We start from the raw sequence: 15,420 nt of genomic DNA on the forward strand, positions 1-15,420 counted from the left end.
AATTAGCTATTCAAAAAATTCGAAAACGTTTTTCTTAAAAATTACTTTGAGAAAAGATGATACGTGTCAGGAGTGCAAAGAAAAAAAATTTGCCTCAATAGATTTACAATGGATTACAGTTAAATATTACATGGATTACTCAATAGATTACAAGTGACTGAAACTTAGAGCCCCTCAATAATGCAATTTTTTTACATTTTGTATTTTTCCCCTTATCTGTAAAACTAATAGCGTGAATCGATTACTGTTTAACAGTCAATTGAGTGCTTGCAACTTGAATAGAAATTAAGTGATTATTTCTAACTGTGGGACTTAAATCAGATTTAATTGGATACCTTTAAGCTACGTCACACGTGTGTGTCGAACCTGATTGAATCTACAAATGCCACGACTTACATACGATGACTCGCATCTATGCAATTATAAAAGTCATTTGCTCATAGATATTTTCAATTCTCTTTATCTGAAATGAGGCTTTCGACATTTGAATATTTTTTTTATATATTTTAAAAGAAAAAATTAAAAAAGTGTTTTTTTTTTCTTTTTTTGACAGGAGGGTAAAGCATCCATTATAATGTGCAATTTGTTTTCAAAAAAATAATAATAATGAAATTAAAATAAAAACAGAAACGTGATTTAGTGCGAAAAACATTTTCTCATGGCAAAAAAAAATTAAACATGCATATTACATAAGTTTAAATTTCAATAAAGGGAAGACTTCCTTCAAAAATAAAATTATCCTGCATACGAAGAAAAAAAACAGAGGTCACACTTATTCCATAATACTGTTCAAGCATTTTTGCAATTATTTTCTAATGAGACTATAAGCATTTATAAAAAAAGATAACAGCGTCGTAAAATATGATGGATTACGACAGTAAATTTAAGATTTCTGGTCTTAACGAAAAGTGTTTATGGCGTTATTTAAATATTTTGTGCCTAGATAAGGCGATTCCATGAAATTAAAATTCATTGAGAGCATCTTATCATTCGTTTTTAATGGGCGCCTAGTATTTTTTTATGCTTAAGTAGTTAGCTACAAACAAGGCTCATATTTTTTTTTTTTTAAATATTTATCATTTACAAAAACACTTGTTTGTTTAAAAGTTCAGACAAATAATCGTGTTCTCAAAGCCGAACAACAATTTAATTCAAGCGTAAGATTGATTTTGTTTACAGCTCACAAGTAATTTGTATAGTAAAGCTGACCTTTCTTGAAAATTTCAAACAGTTTTGAAAATGATAGTATACAGCAACATTTATTTTGTTTATTTTACTTTATTTATTTCATTGCGTGGGTTTTAAAATTGGATACACATGGACTAACCTCAAAGCTTAAAGCTTGAATGCTGGTTTAAAGAATCTGGGCGATGGAGGTACAAAAAAAATGAATAAACATTTACTGTTAAAAAAATATTTATTATGTATGATTTTCTTTCAAAGAAATGGGCTTGATTCCCTGTTCTCGAACGCTCCCCAACCCCATATCATGGTAATGCAATCATATAATAGTTTTGCAAACCATGCTCGCTTCTCTTATCAAGTTAAACTCATTTGAAATGTGATCTAGCGCAAAATCATTAGAATTTAAAATCAATTATTAAAATTAAAATCAATTATTAAAATTAAGAAATCAATTATTAAAATTAAGAAATCAATTATTAAATTTAAATTTTCGTAAAATAAGAAGTTATTGATATAAGAAAATAAATAGAAATAAATTACAAGCCATAAAAAAGCATGAAGAAACAAAACAATGGTATGTTGCTTTATAAAACAACATGTATAACAGAACTTCTTATACGCATTTCAATATTACGTCTTTTATTTAACCCCGCCGGGCGAAGACTCCCCGTGTAGTAAAGTGACTGATGCACGTTAAGTCTGTCGAGTCGCAAAAGTCCTCCGTGTTCTCATAACAAATCAATACCTCTGGTGGTACTGGATTGGAGATCTATCGTTCTCTGATTCAAGTTAAAATTACGATCTGTGGATGAAGGAATGGATGTATGAATGGGTCCGCCCTATAAACGGAGGCGACACATGGTGTGGCAGAAGTCGAATTCTTGGTCATAGATGGCGCCACTGAAAAACAAGAAACGCACACTCTGCCTTGAAATTTGCTCGGTTTCACCAAGCAGGCGTGCCCGTGTGGCAAGTGACATTAGAAACAACAACCACAATGTCTTTTATTACTCCCATACGTTTTATTCTGCAATTTGAGAAGGCTTTTTTATTACACTTAAGAAGCGTAATAACACGAGTGATGCTTATTTTTCAATATAAAACAATAACAATGATAAAATTAGTATTCTTGATCCTGCATAAGTACAATTAGAACATAATAGTTCGTTGATATGAAATATTCGCTTTTAACCTTTCAATTCTTCTAAGCTTTTTGCTCAGTTTGTTTCAGCTTCTCGCAGTCAACGCGAGAAAGGAATTTTCCTTCAGAAATTTGTAAACATATATGTTTACATCTTCATGCTTATGACAGCACAAGCAATGGATATTTCAATTCTTTTTTCCCACACGCACAACGCGAATAAAAAAAATTATAAAACTTAAAAAGCTTGAAAGCAAAATAGGGAAAAGATACAATCTGGCCATCAGCTCACACGATTATATCGGCAAAAAAGAGTGCATCCTAATATTGTATTAATATAGCCATTTTTATTTTTTATCATACGCTGCATCTCAACTCTGAGCCGAAATAACTCGTCGGGACTCCGGGGTCTGTGAATTGCGGCTTATTGTTGAAGTTCACCTATTGCTTTATGTTGTCTTAAAAATTTCACTTCGTCAATATGTGATTTTAAGTCTACCCAAAAGACAAGAGAGTCAACTTTTAAAGATTTTTTTTTTGAGTAAAACTGTTTCTTATTCATCTCACAATCACATTATTTTTTTTTATATTTCTTTGCCATCCCTAAAATATAATTAATAAGCGTGCAGAAAAAAAATATTTCAAAGATATGCCCATATTGTTGTGCATATGCACAATACTTTTACTAAATAAGATGCATTATAATATGGAATGAAAAAAGTTAAAGTTAGATTAATTGATATTTTTGAAACAAAATGGTTTCAAAAACATTTTGTCTTATTTATGATTTTTACTGATCACCCTTAGTAATTCTCTGTTAAAAAGTTGTCAGTGATCGCCTAATTTTTGATCTTAACACGAGTTGCAGAAAAATTTGCCCAGCATTTCTCAAGAGAACTCTACCCTAGCCATTTTGGATTTTAGGCTTTCTCGATATTTTTTTGTACTTAACAATTTTCTGATGTTATGGTATTATTAGACAGCACAATACCTTTCAGAAAAGGTAGAAAATAAAGGAGTTGCTTTATTACATCAGGAAAAATAGCACTCGATAATTTTGGAACTTCGATGATTGTTTTCCCCAAACTTTACAGCTATAAAATAATGCGATTTCTGGTTTTGAGCTTTAAAACTGCACGTTTCACAGTTTTTTAACTTTTTTTAAAATCTTTTTTTAAAATCTTATTACAATTTAAATTGATGAAATACGTTTTGAATGATGCTAAAAATTTACTTTAACATAAATTGCATAAAAACAAAGATGTTCGTAAAAAAACTAATTACTGTTTATTATTTAAATGTCTTTCAAAAATTGCTAATTGCAGAATAGTATTGGCATAATTTTGTGCGAAAAAAAATTATCGAAAATTTCAAGTACTCCACGCAATTTACTTTAACATAAATTGCATAAAAACAAGGATATTCGTAAAAAAAACTAATTACTGTTTATTACTTAAATGTCTTTCAAAAATTTCTGATTGCAGAATAGTATTGGCATAATTTTGTGCGAAAAAAATTTATCAAAAATTTCAAGTACTCCAAGCCCTATGTCTCAAATTCTGATTGGGTGACGGCCTTATATTTTAGATGCATTTAAAGACAGTGCCAAATAGAGTAAGCATCCATATTTAAATGTTAAAGATTAAAGTCATATTTTGAATTTTCTGTCCTCGCCTCCACCACTTCGAGTCTCGCAGTGGACTGATCGTTAAGACACGGTTCCCAGCAGATCACCGAAGTCAAGCATCACTGACTATGGTCAGTGTGCGGGTGGGTGACCACTTGGATCAGTCTGCGTAGAGACCGAGGGTGTGCGGTATTGGTCCTCATTAAACTGTTCTACCGTAAAGTGCTCGACTTCGCGTGCAGGTCGTTGAGCTACCGTAGCGGGGGTGCCATCTCCTCTGCAGAGGATCAAAATTGTGATGGCATGTCTTCGGATCATTCTCAGGGATGTTTCCCAGACCACCGCCAATATCCCATTGTGCAGCTCTAGTGCGACGTAAGTGTACAACAACAACCACTTCGAAAGTTGAGTTAGGAAGGGCTTCTTAAAAATCTTGAAAATATATCAACAACCGAAACTGAAAGAATAACTTTATTTAAATGTATCAATATATTCCAATATATCATAGAAATTCTGAATAATTGACCCTGACTTGCTTCCCTCGCGGCAACTTGCCCCTCACCCTGTAAATCAACCCTGCCCGGTATTTCGCAAATGTTAAAATAAAAACAAAAACAACACGATGTATCATATAAGAGATTAATTATATTTCACCTTTTTACATGTAAACATTCATCATGATATATGAAAATGATGAAAAACCGCAAATCTTCTTTGGCGAATTCTTGGATTACCGAGAAAAGGGCTTGGATTATTACTTCACCGTAAACGCTAAGCGCTGTTATTTTCAATCAAGGTCACATAACTGATTTGTGTAAGATAAATGGTTGAAAATAACCATTTATAGTTTTAAGATTGTTGAAAACAGGACTGGTCATATACTAAGTACCTGATATGCACTAAGCAGAAAAAAAAGTCTTTCAATTTTCCTAAGTCACGCCATTAAGTTGTAATTCATTGTTACTCAGATCTGGTAAATAACGGTTGCGTAATCTAAGAAATCTGTTGCTCTCTTGGAAATCTGTTGTTTCTTTTATTTTCAAGAGAAGAGTGTATTTTGTTTTGTACCTATTACAGCAGAATGGCTCTTAAACTTGTGTGGTCCAAAGACCTTCCCCCAATCATCCAAATATTTTTTTTAAATTAAACAAATAGGTTTTTGATATTTTTATTTGATAAGTTCTGTTTTTTTAAAAGACAAATATCGATATTTATTTTACAATTTTAATGTTTGTAAATACTTATTACTTTTTTTTTCAATAATGTAGGATGCATACATTTGATGTCAAAGTATTGTTTAGTTGCCTGATAGGTTTGGTCTTTGTACTAGCATATTGCTCAAACAAGAATGCTAGACAGCTATGTTTTGGTATCTGGTAAGTATGTTAAGTGATTTTGAAAGATGTTCTGAAAGTTGAGTGATACCAAGCAGGGTTGTTAGACCCCAGTTGTCTTTAATGAGAAAATAAAATACCTAAAAAAAATGATTGTTTGACACATGCTTAAAGCTTATCTTTACAGTATTTTTGTTTTATTTCTGACTTAATTACTATATTGTATCAACAATCATATAATTAAGATCTCGTTGTTGCTACCTTGTTATTGCGACCTGAAAACGACGTTTAAAAATAAGTTATATACTACTGTTATTGTTAATCGATTGTCATTATTCCATCAACCTATTACTATGGTTACATGGTTGCAATGAATTTTTTTTTAAATTTAATATTTGAATTAAGATTTATGAGTACCGTAATAAATTAAATTCAACTTCTTTAGGAAAAAGGAATGTTCTGTTAGAATTATTACTTTTACAAACCACAGCAGGTTACGTAATTACCAGAACTGGCAATCTATATAAGCCTTTTGTCAAAGAAAATTTTACTCTCACCATTTAGAGAAACACTATCACAGCAATTACGAACTTAAACATAAATTATGATAATTGATGTTGAAACAGTGACCAAACTTCAAAGGAAAAATAACAGGGAATGGAGAGAGAAATGTTAGTTTTTAATTCCAGTAATTATTTTCCCGCATATTAAAACTTTCTTAAAGTACAAAGAATTTGTCACTTAATACGTTTAAATCGTCCTCCTTTTCGTTTTCAATTTTTGCAATCTCTGTTTATGTTTCGATCATTTTTCTGAAAAATTGAATTATTACTGTAATTTAAATGTCAAATAAGGTCTTGTAGCAAAACAAATGCAATACATGAAATAAATTAAGTTAGATTTCTATTAATAAGATTTGTTAACGTGAAAAATTTTAATTTAAGAAATGTAAAAGATTAGAAATTAAAGTAATCTATAAAGTTAATCAAACGCCCAAACAACGTCTTGAGTCAGGTAGGTACATGTGCACATTAAACCAGAAACAGTAGGTACAACAGGTACAGTAGGTACAACGTGCCCATTGAACCAAAAATTAAAGTGCTCTAAGTGCTGCGTTTATCTCGGCATTGGCTTGCTAGTATACTTAATTTTGTTAAGAGGTGGGCCCCTTTAAAATATATGTAATACCTATATACAAATTCCAAAGTAAATTCTCCATTCCAGCCTTTCTCTGAACTTCTAAGTTAGAACAGTATAAAATTAATTAGTTCATTTTTCTCATGAATGAAACATTGTAATAAAATTAGTAAAAATGTAACAATGGAACCGATAAAAATATGCTTATAGTTCGAAATCTTTAGAATCAATTTCTTAGGACCAACTGTTGAGCTTTAGAAATCAAGTAACTTTTGTTTTGACAGCTCAATATACTTCATTTGATTTTTTTTCCAACTTTTTTTTGAACAACTCATACAAAACCTTATCAATCTTAATCGTTCACCAGGCAGACGTATATAAATCTCGTCCAATTTTCTGGGAAGTAACATTCGTAATACTAAAATGAATAGATATAGATAGACAGATATAGATTTTTATTCTGAACAAACCCTTTTCTTTTTAAAGCCAACCTTTTGAGATGGAACATTTGGTCGCACCCAGCCATTTCGTATCTTTTCTAGAAACGAAACTCCATCGCTAAGTTCAAAGTTCGTGATCTAGCAGTTTTCGTTTAGAGATTTATAGATGTTATTACCCTCACAAATATAGTTGCTTTTTTTATTTTATCAAAGAAACTTACATTTTACTACCTTCCTCTTGCTGAGACACTTTCCCTAAAAAAGAATACACTCAGCCAGTTTCTAGTTAATGATTTGGGGATGTCAAAGGCTTTCAAGCATTTTCAAAAACGTTTGAATAGCATGTGAAATAATTCAAAAGTTAGTTTTATACCTCTGTGACAAACGACCGAAAAAGAATGTTTAATTTTTAATACACACTAAACTTTTAACATGATTAAATCTATTAGCTATTGATGGATTTAGTAGAAAATTATAGATTGTAAACAAGAAGCATAAAAACGCAGTAAAAGTTTATGCTTGATCGTAACTTTTAAACTATTTCCGCATGTTGGCATTATTTCATGCTATCACTAGTCACCAACAAGTCACAGGGTCGAAAGTCAGCCTGTTTTTGTAAAGGGGTGACTTTAATACCTCTTTCCTAGAAACAGAGAGTGTTAACTTTTCTTAGATAAAATTATAAATATTTAGTATGGCTCACGTATACCTTTTAACATATTTTCTATTGGCAGTTTTACCTGCACTGATCTGGTAAAAAACATAATTAAGTGACGTGCATGAGCAGTACGAAATTTTCCGAAAGTACTTGTGTTAGTAATTACTATAGTTTAATCAATATTGGCTGACTAAGTAATATTGCATGCAGTATTTTGCTGTCCACCTACAGAGTCATGATTCAACACAATTATAACAATACTTTTTGAGAATAATTACTAATCACACTGATATTTTTTAAAAAAAATTTTGTCGAATTAATGATGCGAAACTATGAAATCTGTTTTTTTAGCCCTTCAACAAATTATCTTGATGATTTAACACTTACTGCAAAGCTTTATTTAGTTGTTTATTTATTTTACAATACTTTTTTTATACTGCAATACTTATTAGGAGTGCTGATTCAACACAATCATTAATGTAATTATCGATTATAATTATTAATGACGCATATTTTAAAATCATTTTTGTCAAATAGCACAAAACTATTTTTTACCCTGTGTGCATTTTTTTTAACTCGATTATAAATTATCTTGCAGAATTTAAGACTCATTTTACTTATATTTGTAACCATATTTGGTGAATTTATGTTTCGGCACTACAATATCTTTAAAACATTGCTAGTAATTATACTGCTGATATAAATATATATATANATATTGATATATATATACATTTAGATAGATATAGATACATATATGAATGATGTTTATCTCTCACCTAAATAAAAATGAAGCACTATAAAATTTAAAATTTTATAAGATAAAGAAAAAATTATCTTTTGTTTCATTTTTGGGGTTTTGAAGAGATTATATTTTATTAGCATGATTCTTTGAGTGCATGTTTTATTAGCATGAAATAAGAAATGAGGGTGTTGCAATTTCTTTTTATAAAAGAAAACAATTGCATAAAATTTTTGTTTAATGATTTTTTTAAGGGTTGCTTAACGCATCATAAAGGATTTAATTGTTTTCGCTTTACTTCTTGGGGGGAAGGGTTTTAAAAAATCAATATTTTTTTTCGAAATATATGTAGTTCTTCACAGGAAGTGATCAAAAATAATTTAAAAACATAATCGCCATTTTTTATAGCAGGTCCATGTCTTTTTAGGGTACATGAACCTTGGATTAGTGAATCATTTGATGTGGGTAAATGGAGATTTTACATGACAAAAGTCTACGAAATAACAAATTATATATATTAAATTCATAATTCAGGTAAATAATAATTATATTTCTGGTAAATAATAAAAGTCTCCAGACCTAATTTTTTTTAAAGATTTTAAAAGCTGATGTTAAAGTAAGGCTATATATAGCCTTAACTTATTTTTTTAGAATTTAAATTACTGGATACCAACTCATTGTGGAAAATTTTTATTCATTTTCACCCTAAAATTGAAAGTTTAATCAAATATTTTACCATACAAAACACGGTTATTACTATACTCCCAAACCAACGATTCGGTCACAAACTTCAGCTCGAATTACGCCAAAATATATGATTCCATCCCGTCGGCATAAAAATAAAAATAATAAAACAGCATAACAATGATTTTTCTACGTCTGCTTGATCTTAAGCTATTCTTATTCCGTTGTTTGTTTACTTTAGGCTCAAGATGATTGAATTCATTTAATTTCATAAATTTTTAAAAAAAAAACAGTCTTTTTAAAAGCAAAAAAAAAATTGTGTGAAGATAAATATTGCTAAAATTGTGCGCTAATTATAATATTTAAAATGAGATTTGGTGTTTAATTTTTAAAGCAATAAAGAACTAAAATACTTTTCAGGAGTCTTAAATTAAATGTTTTATTTAGTAAATTGCTTCCTTGACTTAGCAGTTATGTTGATATACTAAATGTTATATAAATTACCAGTTTTAAGGTCGTAGAACTTAAAATTAATTGGTTTCTATTTTTTTTAAAGCTTGTAATATATATTTTACTTTCTATAAACGCAATTAGGAAGTATTATTTGGACCCTAATTATAATTTAGATGTAAAGGACAATGAAGTAGACATGGTGACAGCAGGTGAAATAAACATGGTGACAGGGTGAAGTAGACATGGTGATAATAGTAATCCATTCTACGATTAAGGATACTAAAACTTAAAATTTATTATGATTTAGTTATTAATTTTTTTTAAAAGAGAAATATATACCTGAAGCAAGCAAAATATTTTCTGAGGAATAAAATAGGATTTTTAATCGAATTTAATAATAACATTTTCGCTTATTAAAATTTCATTATTTTTTACATATAAGACAAATTTAAGAAACATAATAAGTTTATTCAATATAATAATTTCAGATTACATTTACATAAACTTGAATTAAGAGATGGAATTGGTTTTTTATAAATATATATGTTTCAGTGTTTTTTTTTATTATTATTATTAAATTGGCTTTTCCTGGTCTCATCAGTGATTACACTTTTCATTATAGGAACATTTATCTTACAAGAAGAAAAAATGTATGGTAAAACTACTGAACGGATCAATACATTTCTGGTTAAAAGAAAATTAAAAAATATTTTTAAAAAAAACATAATTTTAGTTTGTGAAGCCAAAATGTATGGTATTTAAACTATTCATTTGGTAATGTTTTCCGTTCGTATGGCTACTATTTACCGAAAATTCTGTTTTAAAATTATATTTTTGCAACTGTTTTCAAAATTATAGTTCTCAATCTTCATCAGTACCAACTATTTACCGCAGTAAAAATAAATTAATGCGAAAAGTAATAACTTGAATACTTCAATTTATTTATTTTCAACCCTCTGCTTTCGTTTAATTTCTTGAAAGAAAAGAAAAAGAAATCAATATTTACAATTTATTTCGAATTCAGGACATCTGTTTCTTTTTCAACAGGTAGCACCATCATGACATACTGTCACACATTTTGTAATAATTACAAAACTGGAGGCTAAATATGACCGAATAAATGATTTTTATGCCATGCTCTAGGGTATGTTAGCGTATATTTTTCGATGGAATCAAGTTAATTTTTAGAGGAGATCATATATGATATTAAAAATGTTCTAACATATGATATAACAAGCATTCAGCCGTATTATAAAATAAATAAAAAATATTCTGATTTTCAACAAGCAATTTGTTAAAAAAAAATTTTTTTTTGAATAATTATTTACATACAAAAAAACAACACGAAGAGACACTCGAAAATCGGGCGAAATATTTGTTAAAAAGATTAAGTTTGAAAATAATATTTGTTTTTATGTGTTAAATTTTTTTATGAGTTTCGAAGTAATTGTTAAGTTATGAATTACAAAAAATGCTGCCATTTTTACCTTAAAAACAACGCTAGCTTTTATTTATCCTGTAGACGTATATTGTCTGATAAAGATTGCTTTCATTCAAGATTTTCTGCACCTAAATCGAATTTTTAAAAGTCGAAAATTAAAAGATTAAATTTAAAAACCTAAATATAAAATATATTTTTGAGAAATAAACTGATGCATAAATCTTTTCACAAGTCACTTAACAAGTAGTTAAGATAGATATTTATTTACTGAATTAGACTTTGAACTAAAACAAAAAATCGCTTAAATTTTAAAGCGTTTCTGCCATCAGTATTCATTATCGCACATTTAACGAAAATTTTGTCAATTTTTTAGTGAAATAAAACAAATGTCTCTTCGATTTTAAAACCATTGTTCCATTTATTGTTTCATTCAGAGTGCTAAAAATAATCTACTAAAAATCCAGCTCTCTACAGTGATGTTATAATCTACATTTTTTTTATAATCATCATTATTATTTATGGCGATCTAAACGCATAGAAATCAAAAATCATATTTTAAAAACTTGTCAAAGTTTCTTAGTGCATTGATGCCCTAATACAAACTTTATTGTTATCATTGTAATTTTTTTATGGAAAATTTAAATTTATGCGATACCAATGAACTGGGACAACTAAGGTCAGGTTTCAAATTAATGATTATTTTTAAATCGTCTTCTGTTTAAGAGACATATGCTTGACATTACAACGAACGCATATCTCTGCACACACCATCCAACAATAGGCGAGCACCTAGACCCGTTTTTAGAGTTCTATCTATCAACGTTCTAGGTAGAAATGGCACGTAATTTTCACCCAGATGACGTTGACAGCACTTGAGCTGGTATCCCTCTCTCCAAACTTCCGCACCACAGCCACGAAAGATTAAACGTGATCCTTATTGTGTATAAACATCGGTTGTCAGAATCGAACTCACTACCCCCAGATCTCCAACTAGTGCTGAGAGCGACACCTTAACCAAGTACTGGAGCATGCATACATATGAATCAGAAAAGATAATAACGGTGAAACTTGAATGGTTTGAGCTTGCATATCAGGGGTCTGTTTAGGTTTTTCTGAGAGGTACCAATTTGTAAAAATTTAGACATAATTTGTGAAAATTAAAAAAAATTTAAATAAATCAACACAAAAAAAGTTAAAAATATGGATTTGGCATTTTTTTACAGGATACAAAAATAAATTTTTACGAAAAAGAATTTTGTGAGACTACCGTTTTTCCTTAAGTTGAATTTGTGAACGTACCGATAAACGGTAGTAAATTTAGCCTGGACAGACCCCTGAAATAAATTTGTGAAAAAAATAGAATGCATCAAAACATTATCATCTCCAACTTAAGCGGCAAACGCTCACAAAAAAAAAATTTTTTTTTACCAATGTTCATTGTTTGAGAGTAATTATTCTCAAAGAATGATTTTAATTGAAATTGTAGAGAACTTTGAAATGTATACGTGATGATACATACGCACTAAAGCAATGTATTTTCCAAAAATATCTACCATCAGAGGAATGAAAAGGTATTAAGCCATTGCGTATTTCAGAAAGCGCAGTTCCTTTAAGCTGACCTCGAAACTTATGTAATGAAAGTATTCTTTTCCATCTTACAAACTGAACGGTTACCGAGAACAGCAGGTGTTCCTTCATCAAAATCTACGACTGAATCCACCTTAACAAGGTGTTTCGAAGAAACGAATAAAATAAAAATAAAAAGACATTAAATAAATTGCAGAATGATTGCGATTGGAAATGGAGCGCCCACACTAAATCTTTTTTGTCACTTTGAAAAATTGAATGAAAGCGTTATACTACCAAATGAGTATGCAAAAACTGCGCATTGATAAATGCTTTATTTAATGATATTAGCAATTTATAGATGTTGCGCATTTTTAGAAACTATTTCTAAACTTTTTGTTTTATTTAAGAAAGCCTAAAAAATTCTTTGTGAAAATATGCTTGCATTTTCTAAACGGCTTTACTTAAGATTAAAAATTTGTATCAGTTTATAAAAATTTAAATACATGGTGTGTTCTTAATTGCATGGTTTGTTCATAAATACCTGGTGCGTTCTTAAATACATGGAGTATTCTTAAATACATGGTGTGTTGAAATTCTAATATACGTGGTGTGTTGCTTAAATACATGGTTGATTCGTGAAAACGCTTTGAATTTCGATTTTGTCTTCGCAGGTGTCAATGTTTCGAATGTATTGCAATCCGTATTGATTGTCTATTATATGTGATGATACATACGCACTAAATCAATGTATTTTCCAAAAATATTTGTAATCAGAGCAATAAAGAGGTATTAAGCTATTGCGTATTTCAGAAAGTGCAGTTCTTTTAAGCTGACCTAGAAAACAGAAAAACTGTGCATTCATAAATGCTTTATTTAATGATATTGGCAATTTATAGACGTTGCGCATTTTTAGAAATTATTTCTAAACTTTTTGTTTTATTTAAGAAAGCCTATTAAGATCGCAGTGAAGTTATGTTAGCATTTTCTAAACGGCTTTACTTAAGATTAAAAATTTATATCAGTTTATAAAATTATTAATACATAGTGTGTTCTTAATTACATGGTTTGTTCTTAAATGCATGGAGTACTCTTAAATACATATTGTGTGGGAAAATTCTAATATACATGGTGTGTTGCTTAAATACATGGTTGATTCGTGAAAACGCTTTGAATTTCGATTTCATCTTTCGCAGATGGTAATGTTTCGAATGTATTGCAACCGGTATTGATTATCTCTCTCCCAGAAATTTCATTTGTTACTCGTTTGTTACTCAAAGGGGGGAGATGTTGTTTATCAGGAACATGGAGTGTTGTTTTTCTGAAAAGTCGTGTTATGTCATATAAATGAAATGGCAGGTTTATAAAATCATTACTGGTTCTTAAACTTTTAAATCTCAGAATCCTTGCTAGTCTCTCATGAAACCCCTAAGTCCCTCGGAGCACCATTTGGGAACCACTGACCTTGACAACTGGTGAGAATAGTTCGTAAGACAGACAATACGTTTTCTTTTCACTTGAAAACTTTTCAATAATCTTTTTTATACTTTGTCCATTCAGCCTTCAAGTTGTTGTAGTGTCTTTATTTGTTCAAGGGTCAATCGCATTGAATAATTTTTGCACACAAGTTTAAAATTTAATTATCCAAAAATAATTCCTTACAAAAAATAACCTTGAGTAAATATTTAATATTATTTTACTTAATAATAATAATAAAAAAAAAATTTGAATTGTAAGGCGAAAAATTTTTTACATTATCTTAAATAATGAAAGTTTACGAGGCAAAATGGTCGAGTGAAGTTTAAACTTCAAAAAAAGTCGTATATTTAAAATTCAGTTTCGTATATTTATAATTATTATTCAATTACGTTTTTTTGTCTTTTTTCGTAGCTTAAAATATTATCTACACTAATTAAATAGCATGTTTGAGGTTCATTAGAATTACCATTAGGATTGAGTCCTAAAACGAGATGATACGATCATTTGATCAAAGTTATTCAGGGTGATTCGTTTATTTCTTTGCTCACAATATATTTATTCAAATCAATGTATTTATATAAATTCATATCAATATACCTATAGTTATTTTCTTTTATTTATTTATTTATTAGATTATATACTTATTTACTCATTCATTTATTTATTTATGCATTAAAAGAACGAAATATAAATGACAGATCTCTTCGAAGCTGCTGACAAAGTAATTTCCTTTTTATTCAGAAAGAAATAACTTATTCTCATGAAAAATGCTCTAACAAAAAGTGCAAAAAACTATATAAAAAACATATATTATAATAACATTTATACAACGTATACTAATGAAGAATTTTAAATCAGTGAGAGATCCTTAGAATTTAGTTTGATAAATTCCGAACCTAATCTCAAGGTATATGTAATGAAAGGTTTTTTTTTCTTTCTTGGAAAGGTTAGCAGGTACGGCAGGTGTCCTGTCACCAAAAGTTATGACTGCATGCACCCCACCCTTGCAAGGTGTCTGCAAGGGGAAAGTAAAATAAAATAAATTGTAAAATAATTGCAATAGGGAAGTAGTCGCCCACACCAAATCAATTTTGTCGCTTTTCAGTATAAATGAATGAAATATTGCATGTTACAATGCGTGGCTCAATTAAAAGTAAGAGGACTGTTATGAGCAAGCAAAATAAGTTGAAAGCAAATTTTTGTCTGGCCAGTTCATTGAAACTCAGCCTTCTCGAGGAATTTCTCAAGGGGGTTTCACCCTCTGATCGCTGCCGTTCACCAATCCCATGATTGTTTCAAAATTATTTTTAATTTATAAATCAAAATTAAAAGATTCCAAACTGTTTTATTCCATTAACATAAATTGCTTCCTTATTCTATTAGAATAGAATCTCTATCCAATCACGCTTTACGGTAGTTTTTACGACTTCATTCACAAGCTTGTTTTTTAAANCGCAGAAGTGCCGCAACACGACGTGGCATGGATTCGATCAATATGTGAAGTAGTGCTGGAGATAATTGACACCATGCATC

This window comes from Parasteatoda tepidariorum, chromosome 3 (genome assembly GCF_043381705.1).
Source record: "Parasteatoda tepidariorum isolate YZ-2023 chromosome 3, CAS_Ptep_4.0, whole genome shotgun sequence".
Lineage (NCBI taxonomy): Eukaryota > Metazoa > Arthropoda > Arachnida > Araneae > Theridiidae > Parasteatoda > Parasteatoda tepidariorum.